Source organism: Eleutherodactylus coqui, chromosome 5, assembly GCF_035609145.1.
Source record: "Eleutherodactylus coqui strain aEleCoq1 chromosome 5, aEleCoq1.hap1, whole genome shotgun sequence".
Lineage (NCBI taxonomy): Eukaryota > Metazoa > Chordata > Amphibia > Anura > Eleutherodactylidae > Eleutherodactylus > Eleutherodactylus coqui.
In genome coordinates this window covers 81,142,248-81,158,459 of record NC_089841.1, presented here as the reverse complement: position 1 = coordinate 81,158,459, position 16,212 = coordinate 81,142,248, and the positions used below count along the sequence as shown (strand labels likewise).

Below are 16,212 nucleotides of genomic sequence, written 5' to 3'. Positions count from 1 at the left end.
AGATTTCTCTGATCACCACCATCCCCCAGCACTGTCATATGGCTGTCTGTAATAGCTCAACGGAAAGGCAGTGAATGCATGTTCACATCAACGAAGCAGGGGAGGAGCTGTCAGTTTACTATGACTGACAGAATTTGCTAAGATTTCAGTCTTTCAGTCTACATTGTCTTGGAGACCAATACAAGCATTGAAATTAAGCGATCAAAAATGTTGTAACGAAAACCAATAACAAAAGGTCTTCATTTCCATAAACCCATTGATTTACAAAATGAGTGCAAAGGTGTACATAATCTTTAAATGGCACAACATAGAAAAAAAAAAAAAACTATATAAATTTGGTATCACCATAATCGTATAAAAAGTCATTTCACCGCACCATGAATGCTGTAAAAACAGAACCCCTTCCTGAAAAATGGCAAAATTATGCTGTTTGTCCATCATGCTCACTTTTTTTTAGTTTTCTAGTATATTATAATGCACATTAAATGCTATCAATAAAAAATAACTTGTTCTTCAATAAACAAACCCTCGTAGACGTGGCTGGAAAAATAAAAAAAATGAGTTTTTGAATGTTGTAAAAAAAATGCTAAAGGGCTGCTGTAGTGGGAAGGGGTTAAATTAAAAAAAATTCTGTAACATAAAACAAGGTCTTTAAAGGTTTTTTTTTATTATTGTTTTAGTGGGGTCAAAAAATGAAAACAGCTTTAAGGTTTTAGTTAAAGGAATCACACTTATAATGGTAAAATACACTTTAGCTGGTAACATTTCAGAACATTTAATATGTATTTTTATATATATACAGCATCTACTACAACTGATACATTCATGTCGTGTGTGTTATTTTATTACATTGGCATGTATTTTTACTCTGACTCTAGAGGGCAGCACATACCTAGCAAAGTAAAGTGCAGCTTTTTGCAGCTGAGATGTATACATGGTCACTAGATAAACACATCTACATTTATTAATGCATTCGATTTAGTGATCCCTTCAGCCAAAAAGCAGTTAACATGAAAATAGATATGTCCGAAGTTGCAAAGAGATGGTAATGATTATTGGTCCTCTAAATGCAGTATGTTCCATGCTCGGTATAAAATGTTCCCTTTGTACTGAATGACTAATAATGAGGTTTTCCTTCAGCATGGACTGTCTGTTACAACTACCAGTACTCCTCAGTTGAGTTACATGTCCCTGTACTTTGCTTTGGAGATCTATTCAGGTTCTAACAAAAGCAACACATGGTTTTAGCACATAATGTGCTCAGGTCATGCTGCAGGAGGCGCTATAAAGCTACTATGCACAAATCATCATGTGGTTCTATGGTGTTTTAGTACTGCAGGATGCAAACTGCTCTGCGACACAGGGAGAGCCATATGGATCTTGATATTGCCTTAAAGGAGCCATATCATATCAGCTATGGAGTCTCTCACCAGTCCGTTCACTAGTAACTGGCATCACTGGTGGTCCTAATATTATATATGGAGGAAAACGTATGAAAGTGCTCTGCCCCCTCTGTATGTAGATATATGGTCCTCTTGTCTGCATATAGATGGAAGATCTGCTGCCTACATGTACAGAACTGTGCACAAGTTTTAGGCTGAATGCACACGGCCAGGTCGGATTCTGCATGCAGGATCTCACAGCGGAATCCGACTTGGTTCCCTGGCTGGCGTCTTCAATGGAAGGTGTCTGCGAGGAATCCGCACTGAAATAAAACATGATGACCGGAAAATCACAATTGATTTCTGCTTGTGGACAGGGAAGTGTTTTTCTATAGCATTGGCGGTATTTGCTGCGGAATCCGGAGGCGGCCGCCCGCTCTGGATTCCTGCATGCAAATCCACCCGTGTGCATTGGGCCTTAGGCAGGTGTCGAAACAATGTTGCAAGGTAAGAATGCTTTTAAAAATAGAAGTGATAATAGTTTATTGAAAAGTCACAGAGGCAGAACTTGTCCAACTAGTAGAATTAAAGCCCTTCACAGCGAGAGACAAACTAAAATGTAACTTTTATTTAGAAATATTATAAAATGACTTGGGCTAAGACAAACAAGACATACATATAGACAGAGAACACAGTAGTCAAAGTGGGTAGATAAGAGGTAATAGCACCCAGACTAGACTTGTATATACTTGAGACTAAGGAGTCGCTGATGTCATGCGAGATAATTAGAGACTCAGTTTGTGATAGTATGGCTGGATACAATAACAGGTATCGATATATGAGCCAGTCACCACTCAGGTAAAATTACCATGAAGAAGCGTGGTGTTTAAGTTGCTTTGGATGACAGCAGAAGTTGGTTAGGTTGGATAGTCAACACTGCTGAACTCCAGTATATGAAGAAATATCACAAAATCTCATATGTGTCGACTCTCTCCAGTTTCTGAATGATAGTAGTAACGCTCAAGGTAGATGAAGATCTTGGAGTTTAATAGAGATATTGAAAAGCTCAAAACCCATATAATTGGGGAGACAGTGAGGTTTCCTCAATTTGCTTGGGAATATCACACACATGTACACTCGAGAAAGTGAGTAATTTTCTCTAGTGACTTAGTTAACGCTCAACGCGTTTCCCTACTAGTATAAGCAGTAGTTCATCGGGAGCGGTTAAATGAGTTAGTCAGTTAGAGTTGACAACATCAGCAGAAATGTTTTGCCACGATAATGTCTTTTGGCAAAATGGAGTTATAGCGCCTCAAAATAGTGCCCCAGTAGTGACCTGAGGCACAAAGAAATTAGGAAGCCTCTGTCAGCTATTGTTGGTGTGATAGTATAGAAAGGCTCTAGTGTAGAGTATAAAACAAAGGTATAGAGGAGATGAAATATCCTTTGTATATAATGCCTTTAGACTAATAAGAAATGAAAAGTGGGATCAGGGATATCAATTAGAATATTGATTGAATCCCAGGCTCTGGTCATAGATCAGTAGCTATTAGATAGGGTCATATTATTGCCTGGATCCACTAATCAAGAGCACGTTGGTAGAATTGGCTCAAATGGTATCAATCATCCAGGGATAGTATTACTCTAGAGGGGATAAAATCCCAATCATTATTAGATCATCTGGATCCCATTCATTCAAAAATAGTCACACAGAAACCGCATAATAGCGGAAGCGAAGCGATATCCTTGCTGCCCAAATGAGAGGTATCTATCACACACATCCATTCAAGTAAAATAACAAAAGTGGTAGAGCCTAGAACTCTGATGGTGAGTTCAGGCATTTTTATGATAATAGTTTATTGTTGGCAATTAACAAAATACAAAGTGACTGAGCGAAAAAAAGATTGTAAATCAAGTCAGTATTTGGTGTGACCACCCTTTACCTTTAGAGCAGTATCCATGCTTTTAGGTACACTTGTACACAGTTTTTGCAATAACTCGGCAGGGAGGTTATTCCAAACATCTTGGAAAACTAATCACGTGTTTTCTGTGGATGTAGGTTTGCTCTTCATGTAATCACTGAGCAACTCAGTGATGAAGAGATCAGGGCTTTGTGGGGCCAGATCATCACTTCCAGGACCCTTTGTCCTCCTTTATGCTGAAGATCGTTGTTAAAGGGCCACTCCAGAGGAAAAAAACAAAACAAAATAGGTTTCCATCCCTCTCCCCCTCAACTCATTGGCTGTCACACTCTGGAGGTCTCCTCTGTGTATTACAGGCACTTCGCTGCAGTGCAGGCCCCTGTCTGATACTTATCAGCCACCATTTTAAGGGTGAGATCTTTTTACTTGCAAATCAATCCTATGATGCATCAACACAGCATTAGTTGAGGCTATACCATTTCTGCTTGTTGGGGAGACCGTTATTACCTTTTATATTCACCTAAATAAGCTACAGTATACTTTCAGGAGGATGAATTGTGATCTCCTCTATTATGCCCGTGTGACTGAAGCTGTGTCAAAATCCTCAGTAAAGGCCCTTTTACACGGGCCTAGAAACTGACAATTCTTGTTTCCTCAAGCGGACGAGATCGTGCAGCTTGTGTAAACTGCAGGTTTCTTGTTGAGAATGGTGCGGTTCTTGTGCACTAGTCATTCGTGCAATATTTGTGCATCTCGCAATGTCAGAATCTCACCCGTGTGAAGCTGGCCTTAAAGGGGTTCTGTCATTAGAAAAAATAAATTCAATAGTTACCTCTTCCTCCTCCATCAGTCTTCTTACCGCGTCTTCTCCTCGCCAATCTTCTCCTGTCTCCTGCAGTCCCCTGGGTCACCTCACCTCCCGCTGGCCAGGTCCTCTTCTTCCTGTGACGTTACGTACAGTCTCGGCTGTTTCCTTCCGGCAGGTCAGTGTACCCGGTCACTAGTGACGTAGTGTTTGCTGCCTAGCAGGGAATGCTGAATCCTATGTGCGCTGTCCAGCAGCAATGAACACTCGTGGCGAGACCGCCCGCATTTGCAGTCTCGGCAGTAGCTCAGTATAGGATTCAGCATTCCTTGCTAGGCAGGGAACACTACGTCACTAGTGACATAGCATACACTAACCTGCAGGAAGGAGAATTCCTGTGAATGGAGGCTGCAGAAGAGGAGGAGGATCCTGCCGCCTTGGATGAGGTAATCCGGGGGACCGGAGAAGACTGCCTGGGAAGGAATAGGTAAGTATTGATTTTTTTCTTCCAATGACAGAACTCCTTCAAGAGTATGTTCACAAGGACTGAAAATGCTGTGGAGTTTCCACAGTAGAAAATTCTGCAGAATTTTCGCATCCAAGCAGGAGTCAAAATTCTCGTAGCCGATTTCAGCAGCTACAACACTCCCCTCACCACCAAGGTCTTCACGCTATCAGCGCAGCCTTTCTTCCAGGACCTGGTGGCCTATAGTAATCGCTGCTCTGTTGGTCAAGTAATGCAGTAGTGGCATCATTTGACCAGCGGCGCTGCAGTTCTTAAGGCCGCCGGGTGAAGGAAGCGCTGACAGAGCAAATAATTCAGATTTTGAATGCAGAAGTGCAGTGGAATTCGCGGCTGTGGCAACCGCAGCATTTCCACCCCGGGTAAACATACCCTGCATGGGCTATGGCACTATACACTAGCCCCTATGGGCTCACCCGGCCAGCTTTGGCTCCTTTCTATGTTGACCTCATTTTGTATAACACAAAAAAAGGATACAGCAGACGATGGAGAACCAATATGGCTGCATACATCAAATATTGGCCATTTTTTACACTACATTTCTATTTAAAGGTAAAAAAGAACACCTCAGACCTTTCTGGAGTTTGGAAATAATTGCGGTTTATTAAACAACATAACAAGCTATGGGCTGGGTTGTTTTTTCTAAGTCTGGAAAATTGCAGGATACTTTTATTTCTTCCCACCGCCAGAAAATACGTATTCCTTTGAACAAGAATCATTTTCTCCTTAGTGTCATAATTTCATCAAATGGAGCAATGAGGCCATTCTGCCGCCCGGAGAACGAAGGGAGAAAAAAAACTAAAATTCAAAGAGTACAAAATAGCATTTTCTTCAACCCTAACAATCCCTTTGTAAAAGTTGTCCGGCCAGAAATAGCCTGTTCACGAGCCGAGCTCTTACCTGGGGTAATGACGCCGTATTTAGATGTAAGTATCTCATTTCAATCCCGCCACACAGACCTCTTCCACTGCTGGCTTTTGTCAGTCTAGAAATTGGCTCTGGGTACCTGGAGAAAGGTCTTAATTTTGGTAACAAGTCACAGAAATGACTTCAGCTTTTTCACTCTTTCTTCCTGAATTACATTTTTTTAATGTTTTTTTATCTATAGAAATGATTCAGCTACTACGTACAGAGCTCTATATCAGTGAGCCAACTGAATAGAGCAAAGATTGGTACAGTGTATTATATGTGTGTAATATGCATCTGTGTATTAATTTCTAAATGCGCGTACAAAAAAGATCGCAGCATTCTCTATCTGGGCAAGTGTTACCCGCACATAAACGCCAAGATAGCGTGTGGAGATTGTCTGTACACAGCAACTACACAATGAATCGCATGCTTGAATACACCCTGAGGCTTCTTTCACATGGGCGCATATCAGCGAGCCGATATACGCTACGTTGTGAGTGAAAAATCTGGTGAACGGGCGCACAAATCAAATGTTTGTGCACCCGTTCATATGGCCTGGTAAGTCCGGCGCAAATGCGCCAAGCTCACCAAGCCATCACCCATTTCCCCTCCCTCCCCATTGCGGGCTCACCTCTTGTTCCTCCCCGTTCGTTCTGTGCAATGGGAGGGGGCGGAGCTAAGCACCGGTCCGCCCCGCATCTTTCCATTGATGGCTATGGACAAGGGGCTGGTGCTTAGCTCTGCCCATGTGCCACCCCTTGTCCATAGCCATCAATGGGAGTAGGCGGGGTCGGTGATTTGCACCTCCCCTCCCATTGCACAGAGCGAGCGGGCAAGAACGAGAGGTGAGCTGGCATGGCGGGGGGGGGGGGGCAGAGGGAGGGAGTTGAGCAGCCACGCTGCTAAATTCCCTCCCACCTACGGCCGCTAACATGGGCTCCCATATGAGCATGCAGCGGCCGACGTATTCCGGCCCAAAAGATAGTTCCAGGACTATCTTTTGGGCCTCATGTAAAAACGCCTGGCGCTATATTGGTTTGGCCGGGTGTTTTTACCTCTCAGAAATACGCCCATGTGATCCGATGCATTGGAATCCAACGGCCGTCCCATATGCGCTCATGTGAAAGACTAAGGCCTTATTTACACGACTGTACATACACAGCTAATTTAACCGCGTAACAAAAATAAAAAATCGCAACCATCTGAAGCATTGGCTTCCAATATACTCTTTCAGATAAGCGATTTTAAGGCACATAAGTAAAATCATGCCGGGAAAAATTAAACACCTCTGACCGAAAATGGTAACCGATTTTATACAGTGTGTGAAAAGATAGGCCGTGCACTATCTTTTGACGAGATACGCTGGGAGCTCCCCTAGACTTCTATGGGAGCTGAAAAAAAGGGAGGTGGAGTGAGTTTACCTGCGTCCAATGCTGGGAAAAGATTACAGCCGGCTCTATTTAAGCCTTAGCAGTCATTCCAATGATTTCTGATGACCGAGGGATTTCCTCGCTGCAGCGTATTTTTTAACAGTTATTCCAGCCTGCACCTGCTTGCACACATCCTAGTTACGTTCTGGACAGTTTTCGTATAGCCTGCGGAGAAGGCAATCGCTTTGTTCAATTCCTGCACAAATATTGTGGATTTGCTGCAGATTGAATGCAGTGTAAAAGCCGCAGCATAAAAGCCATGCAAAATCTCAGAGATACCATTGTGATGCAGAAGCTGTGCTATAGTTGTACATGGAAAAAGGTCCCTTCATTCTTGAGATCATTGGGGGTCTAGAGACTAGTGCTACAGCATATCATAAGCTAAATATAAATAATATGTATAAAACGTACATACTGGATACAAACGCTACGGATGTTCTGCAGCAGAGCTGTGTGCAGAGAATATGCAAAGTCTACATCAGCACTGCAGTAGATGAACCGGCTGCAGAAGAGATCAGCAATGTAAATGGACCTGCAGTGCACAATTCAGATCTACAGCCAATTCTATACTGCAGATTTCAGCTTTTGCAATGCAGAGGGTAAAATCCAGGGCTAATTTGCACCAACATTTATGGCAATTTGGCATTGACTCATTGAGGATTTTCTCTGGCAAATACCATTCAAAGCATGCTACGTAGACTCGCTTTTTCCGTCACACTCGCGTAAATAAATTGCAATTTCTGCAAGTGGAGGAAAAAAATTACAGCATGCTCTATTTTTGTGCAGAATCCGCACAGACGGCTTCTATTGAAGTCAGTGGAAGCTGTCCGACCCACAGCCCATCCGCAGTTGACATTGCAGATAGGCCGCTGGTACAAGCATGATTGCCTAGCGACGGTGCAGGAAAAGCAAACAAGCGTCCGTGGTCATCCGCGGAACAGAATAGACTTTCTCGGCCATAGCACAGGTGTTTGGAAAAAAAACAGCAGGAAGAAAGTCGTACCTTTTCTCAGGTGTAGTACTCACACCCAAGGAAAGGGCTTGTGAAAATGAAACCATTGAAATGAATGGCTTCGTGTTGTCCTGTTATAATCACAGCCACATAGCGAGATGAAAACACGCCAACGTGTTTGAGCCCTAAGGATGCATTCACACGGGCAGGTGTGGTGCGGTTTGGCATAAATAAATGCATATACATGGAACATGCGACATACATGGAAAAAATCCTGTGCTTCCAATAGTTAAAATGGTTAAAATCGCATTGCACGCTTATTGTATCCGCATGTGAGCACGACGTAATTTTTTTAGTTTTTACATCCATAGAAATTTGGGCTCATGCCCACGGGCACGATCTCCATGCAACGTTTTACCCATTTTGTAAACATACTTAAGATGTTGATAAAATCGACCAATCAAAATTCTTAATTGACCTGTGATCTAAATACTGTTAGGGCTGTTGAATCAGCTGGGCAGCTTAATTAGTCCCCGGTATTATCGATTAACACTGCGAAATCACGCTGCTCAGTGCATGGCTTCTTGCGAATGCCACATAGACTCCTATGGTGCCTTGGATGCGCAAATGCCTACAAATAGAGCATGTTGGCTATATGTTCGCATGCATGGAAATTGCGGCCAAAAACACAGAATGTGAGGGCAGTACAGTCCTGCTCTCTTGTATGATATGTAGCAGAGCCGGGTATGTCATTCTCTCTATACTGTAACGAGTTCTGGAAAATCCCAGCCTTGTCTTTGACTGCAATGACAAACTCAGCTCTACTACTTCAGTAATGAGTGCAGATCAGCAGTTTCCTTAGTAGTGTATATGGAGAATCCCCCTGTCCTTCCCCATACATATTCTATGTAAAACCTGCCCTGCAAATCCCTGGGAATGTCACGCAGGCTTTGAGGCGGTCTAGAAAGACCAAGAGGAGGAGAAGAAAAAAAAGCAGTAACTAATCTAGTGTGGAGAGCGGGTGCTGCAGGGATTCCAGTACTAAATGTCATTTACAAGCCACGCAGAGACGGAACTGCTGCTCCAAGGAGATTTAGCATCTTTGGCCAATCAGAATATTGCATCCATAAAGCCGTCTCGTCGCCTTTAGAAGGAGCCGGATTGGCTTTGTAAGAGATTTTTGGGCGGCCCCTCCATGCAGTGTTGATGGCTTTCCTTGAAGGTCCCTAGATTGTGCTGTTGGCACCGCGACCCTCCCCAGCAGCACAGCGTCTTGGCATCTATTATTCAGTAGGATCTGGCTGGGCGCAGGAAACATGCAGGTTCCCAGCTGCCCGGATTTCTCCTCCTCTGTAGCCCTCTTCTTCTTGCTCCTGCTGGACTATCGCTGCCCTGGGGATTTCTACAAATGGTATTCCTACCACCTGAATGCTGCTCCATGGGGGTTGATGTCACCATGCAGCTTGTGTACCTAACTCCGGGACAAAGTCACCGGACCCAAGTCTGAGACAAACTGATCACATTCTCTATATAAGATCCCAGTTTTCTCTTCTGCTGGTGAACAACAGCAAACCTCATTCAAAATGCCTGAAGCTAATTATTTGCTGTCTGTATCCTGGGGCTACATTAAGGTAAATGATATCTTCTTGATATGGGGTCACATTTCTGAAGACCTCTATAGAAATGGCTGTATAGATGTGCCTAGAAGTCCATTCTAGAAGTGCGATGCTATGACCTACATAGGGCTATCATGTCTATTACCTGCAATTTATGACCTTAACGAGACAAAAACTCCCGATCTGCGATGGGCATGGATTGTTTACCTACGTAGGATGGCCGTGCTTGGTCTGTGGCTTCATAGAGTGCTATGAAGTCAATATTAATCCCCCCTTATTCTAAAGCAATTATTATGCATTGATCAAACCTGGGGGAGTAATTAGGTTATTCTCGCCACCAATGTCCTTGCAATAGCTGTATGATTTACAGTATATAGAGTCCGTAGATGCAAAGACTAATGAAGTGCAGTATACCTGCTTGTTTACTGCGGTGTGACTGGTGCATACTAATTAGATAGTCTACAAAGCCCCTAAGGCTAATTAGCCATCAGTCCATTTGAAATGCCATCATTTACTTGGCTGGTGATAGAAAATGTGGCATTGCCAAAATGGCAATTTCCAAAGAATTGGAATGAGTCAATTGAAACAATGTCCTACTTGTATTCATGATGTGTGTATTTATATAATATATATAATATGTATAAATATAATATAATATAATATGTAGCTATAGCCCAGTCTATCCACAATTCTGTAGGTCATGTAGGCTGGTTGCCTGCGCTGTAGATGTTGGGCACATGTTAGAAGACAATGTCAGCATTTTCCCAATAAAGCCAGGGTCTGAGATTCACCTCTGCGCAGTCTGCATTACCCTGCGCTCACCTTATTATACCCGGGTTCAGTAGATACGAGCCTGCAATTACATATGGCACGAGATTGATGTGCAGCTTGTTACACTGTAACCACTTCTCGCCACACTTGACATGATTGTATATTAAAGCTAGCTGGCTGATGTGAGGGCCATTGTTTGGATGGATACCTTTATAATGATGGTTTATGTGAATTATGTGCTGATGGCAGGGAATCTCTGTGCCATTGTGCCTAATGAGCCATGATGATGACTGAAAGGCGTCCTCTTTGTGTGCGAGCAGCCATATCACAGATTCCTGCTGAGTGCAGGCTGTAGTTCTGCTCGCTCCTGGATCCGATGCACCAATGCATTAGGCAGCGACTAGTGATGCTTTCCAGTATTGCAGGGACTGGGTGTAATGCAGGAGGGCATTCATTTGCATGGGACCCATTAGGTCATGCAGCAGTATGCTGCAAAATAGTCATGTACAGTATATTCAGCACATATATGTATTATACCTGCAACCATTGTGCATAGGTGTAATGGATGATTACTCAGCAATGTACATTGCATCAGTGCAGCTATAGTCTTTCTCCCCACCTACTACAACTAAGCATACTGTAATGCAGTCAGGTAATATACCTCCCTGCTGAATGCCTGTGTACTGTATCTACAGAAGTGGACTAGATTTAATGCCGTCATGCCATGCACAGTATGTGCCCACTAATTTCATACATACTGACTGATGAAGAGGAGCTATGCACTGCATAGCAATGTCAACGCAATGGCTCCACACAATACTTCTGCACTGTACTGTGACTCTTTGAAGGGTGCCATGTCCTAATTCACTATATTAAACCAATGAGTGTCGTCCTTCACTAGATTGGATGTTGTGTTACCAAGCACTATTATATACCTGCTACTGGCAGTGAAGTACCGCCATGTATGTACTCATGATAAATGCTTCACAACTGTGCTACATCCAGTGTTTGGAAGGATCCTATATGTCCTCACTGGCAACCAGTAATTGTACCGGGACAACTTCAGCTCTGCTACATCAATGTTTATATCACCTGATATATGAATTTGATCACGTAGATGTTAAGGGGTCCTATCACAAATTCAGGAAAAAGAGCACAACACGCTGTAACATGACAGACACCATGATGGAAACCCAATGGACCCATTATAGTCGTAATCATAATAAATCATGATCACCTTGATTTATATAGCACATGCATATTACGCAACACTTTACATCACTTGATATTGCGTTCTGTCCCCATTGGGGTTAACAATCTATATTCAACTATCTTTTTGGAGTGTTGGAGTAAACCCATGCATAAACAATGGGGAATGTAGAAACTCCATTCAGATATGGTCCCTGGTTGGATTTGAACCCAGGACCCTATTGTCACAAAGTAGCACAGATAGCCACTGAGCCACCATGGTGCCTAATGCATACTTAATGGGTTCCATCAGGTGCCACTACTGTCCATTGTTGGATGGATTCGACACACCTTATTGTTGTTTTTTTACTATTCCATGATGGACCAGAAAGACAGAAATAATCAGCGGAAATGTGATTAGTGTCTTAAATGTCTACTTCATAGAAACTCATTCAGGCCAAGGTTGTCATAGCTCAGCTATTACACTACTCTGGTCTTGTCCTGCAGCCATTCCTCTTGTATAACTCCAGTAAACCATAATTTACAGCCCGGCATACAGAATGTATAATCGTCTCGGAATGGGAATTGGTAGTGAAATATATGTATTCATACATGTAAACATTTCTCTTTGATGTCGCTTACAGCCTTATTTCTGGGAGAGAGACAGTATCATGTCTCCAATTCTCTTTCCCTTTACCGAGGCACTAGTTGACTGGTGGGCAACTTCTTCCTATACATTGCTGGAGTCGGAAGCCCTTGTAGGTTTTCTTGTATCTTGACACCACCGGAAGCTAGGGGTGTGACAACAGGAACACCCCTGTCACACCCCTAGCTCCCGATTGGCTCAAGGCCTCAAGGTCCTAGCAGCCTCTCCATTGCTTTTAGCTGACCCTGCTGGCTTAGGTTGAGGGTTCGTTTTCCATTTAGGCTTACATTATGAGCTTCACAGTGTATCGTCTAAGCCTAAGAAGAAAACTCACCCTCAGCCTAAAGCAGCACAGGCGGCAAAAAACAATGGAGATGCAGCAGCTGTCACTCTTACTGCTGGCTCCGCTTCTCTGCAATTCATCCCGGCAGCCCGGAGGATGAGGTCTCAGTCACTCCCGATGGCAGTCTGAAGCGTCGTGCCCACCGGCTGCCTGCTCCCTGCAGCCCGGCGCCTGAAAGCTTTGTGACGTCTGGTCCCCCTTGCACATTTAGTGCCCATGTGCCGCCGCAGACGCTCCTGCTGCTGTCCCGCAGCTGTGCAGTGCGATCGGTGATCTGCTGCTGCACTCTGCGGCCGTCCGGACTTCACAGTGTCTGCCCCCAGCGCTCTGGTCTCCCTGTGCAAGGTGAAGATTACATCGGGCAGATGGGGGGGTCTTGGGTCTACAGCTGGCGCTGGCAGTTTGCAAATGACATCTGGGGAAGGCTTCTCACACTTGTTTCACACCGTCAGGGAAGAGCTGGGGACCGCTGTATGCAGCTCTGCTCCAAAAAAGGCCTCCTTAGTGGGCTGCCAGGACCTGCAGCCCAGCCACCTGTGCAGCCAGCCAATCAGGTACAGGGGGCGTCACCCCTTGTCAATCTTGGCTTCACCAGGACTTCCTGGTGGCCTCAAGATACAATAATACCGCCCTTGTAGTGCATCTCGATAATACTATATAACTTCAAGAATTGTCATCCACTTCCTGTCGGGCCTGGCCACCTAAATCTATTCAAATTACCTATCAAGCATATTATTGGTAGGAGTTGTTCAGGGAAGGGAAGGTTCTTTGCAGGGTTCCTATGATTGTGTGGCCATACTAAGTCTTGAAGTTATTGTAGATCCATGTGCATCATCATTGTACATGTTCATAATATTGAAGATTACTATTTTGTCTGTTGGCAGCATCATCTACCGCTATGTAGCTATGTGAGGACTATCTTTAATTATATTCACATATATAAATCGTTAACATGACTGTTACATTGAGATGACTCAGTTTACAGCATTGTAATACACTGTAGTTAAGGTATCATAAAGCCTTAAAGGGGTTTACCAGAATTTCAAGTTACGAATAACTTGCTGATCAGTGAGAGTCTGCCGAGACCCCTGGTGATCTCATGAACAGGGTTCTCGTATCTCATTTTTTTCACTGTGGGGTTACTGCACCCCTTGCACTGAGGAGACTAAATGGAGTGCATCGGTCCTCTGTTCACTTTCAGTGGGACTGCTGACTCAGGTATTTGTGCCAGCCTCATTGAAATGAATGGAGCTCTGACCGCACATGTACAGCCAGCGCTCTATTCATAGTGATGTCACTGCGGGGGGCAAACGATCCCTGCAGTGACAAGAGAGCGGACACAGGAGTCCCGTTTTTTTTTTAGATTGGAAGGGGTTTAAGTGGGAAGACCCCCACCGATCAGCAAGTTATCCTTTAGGGAATAACTTGAAATTCTGGTACAACCCCTTTTATGTTGACATTTGCCACATCTGTACTTATATGGTGAAATCTATTAGCATCGGAGCAGTTGACCTAATTATCGTTAACGTGACAATCACTAATGTAGAACCTACAGTTGTTATTTAAGACAGCAGAAGGTAGAATAGAAGTGATCGATATTGCAGCTGGCAGGCTAATTACTTCCTCTCCGTTCTCCACCTAGAGCGAGGTGCATTAGGGATTTTGGCGACATAATGTGGATATTAGCTAGCTAGAGAGGTGGATGTGGAATATTAATTGGAACAATCTTGCACTTGGGGATGAAAAGTGAAATCCTTTAAGATCTAATCCTCACTCATAAATCCATTGATGGACTTTTTCTCAATGAGTGTGTTTGAGTTTTTATTTACAATTGCCATTAGTGTTCGGATATTACACTGTAAGGTGAATACTGTACTTAGCATTAGTACGAGTAGCTGTATAGTCAGAAGATGCTTGTTATTTAGGACTATAGCAGATCAGGGACCCAGCTGAGCATCTTCAACTTCCAAATAGTGAATCGCGTTGGTATTTGATGATCATTTATCCCCTAAGTCAAGAGGCAGAGTCCGGACGTATATGACCTGATAAGATGAACATAGTCCTCACTCACACCCCATAGTCCGTGCTCAGTTGCCAACAGTCCAGAAATTCCTAGATGATCCGTAAAAATAGGGCACTTTTTTTCCCAAAATAGATGTGTCTGTGTTTTGTTTTTTTTTGAGTCTGGTGGTTTTTTATGATTATAAGCATTATCATTTTATGGCTCACAGTAAATGCGGGTAATAGGTTCCTATCCGTATCCGACGGCATACATTATGGCTTTCTAATGTGTCTGGCTGTCCATGATTTTTGGATAAGTTGTCTTGAAAAAAAAATTAATGTTGGTCCGGCTCTAAAGTTTTTCTGTGTTAACTATGTAGGTGCTGAGAATAAGCATTTTGGGTCATTTGTGTGACCGCTGTGTATAAGTAGAGGGCTGGATAAAATTATATAGATTTCAGGTGTCACGTATGCTATATGGGAACCAAATATGACATCACTGGTCACTGACAGTAAAAAAAATTGCACAAAGCTTAACAAAAAATAAAAAATGGTGGATATTCTGTGCGAGTTTTGTGCATTGCGGGATGCACAAAACTTGCACAGAAGTACAACCTATTATTTACAGTGGGTATATTTACATATTCAAATTTTCTCTTCGAGAGAAAATCGGCCATTCAAATACGGCCTTATGATGTAGGAACCAGTCATAAATGTCATGGCAGATTGGGTAAAGTGGAGCTACCGACTCTCTAGTCATTTCTGTTTTAGTAAAAAGGGGTATTCCCTAAATAACAGTTCTGGAGAATGCTTTCCCATAACTCTACATTGTGCCATTCCTCTTATTTCTCCTGGAAATTTATGAATACATTAACAGGTGGGTGTTATCCATTAGGGGTGTGTCTTTACATAGTCTGCTCTGATTGGGCAGTATAAAACTGTAGGGACACCCCTCCCAATTGGTAACACTCTGTGTCGATTTATATATATATTTGTAGGAAGAATGACCAGAACGGCACAATCTAGAACTTGTAAGAAGCAATGCTCTAGAATTGTCATTCTGGGAAATACAAGTATTTATTAAAACAGGTGTATCAGGAGAAAAGACACATTCTTGTTACCTGGTCCGGTTGTAAATAAATATGCAAGGCGAGTATAATTAAACTAGAGGTGTTCAGGGGTCTCTAGCAAAGCAATCGATGAGGCAGAACCCAATAAAATGTGGTGTTTGTACACAGTGGGGTTTAAATTTCTTGAAGAAAAAAATAGTACAAAATCTCACCACTAGGGGAATATTTGGTGCTGTTGAAGTGTAATTTATAGGAGTATGTCACAATCAATAGCTAAGAACCATCTATTATGGTTTGAGACAGGATTATGGTCACTATTAGAGATGAGAGAGCATACTTGCTAAGGGCAATTGCTCGAGCGAGCATTGCCCTTAGCGAGTACCTGCCTGCTCAAGAGAAAAGGTTCGGCTGCCGTCGCGGGGGAGCAGTGAGTTGCAGCAGTCAGTGTGGGGGGGGGGGGGGGGGGGGGGGAGAGAGGGAGAGAGAGATCTCCCCTCCGTTCCTCCCCACTCTCCCCCGCAGCTCCCTGCCCGCCGCCGGCACCCGAACCTTTTCTCTCGAGCGGGCAGGTACTCGCTAAGGGCAATGCTCGCTCAAGCAATTGCCCTTAGCGAGTATGCTCGCTCATCTCTAGTCACTATACAATGGTTCAGT

General features: G+C 43.4%; 1 protein-coding gene across 3 annotated transcripts in view; it reads left to right on the top strand.

Annotated features, from left to right (window-relative positions):
* Positions 1-16,212, top strand: part of PDE4D (phosphodiesterase 4D) — a 647,997-nt gene that overhangs the window by 604,766 nt on the left and 27,019 nt on the right. The window lies entirely within an intron of this gene.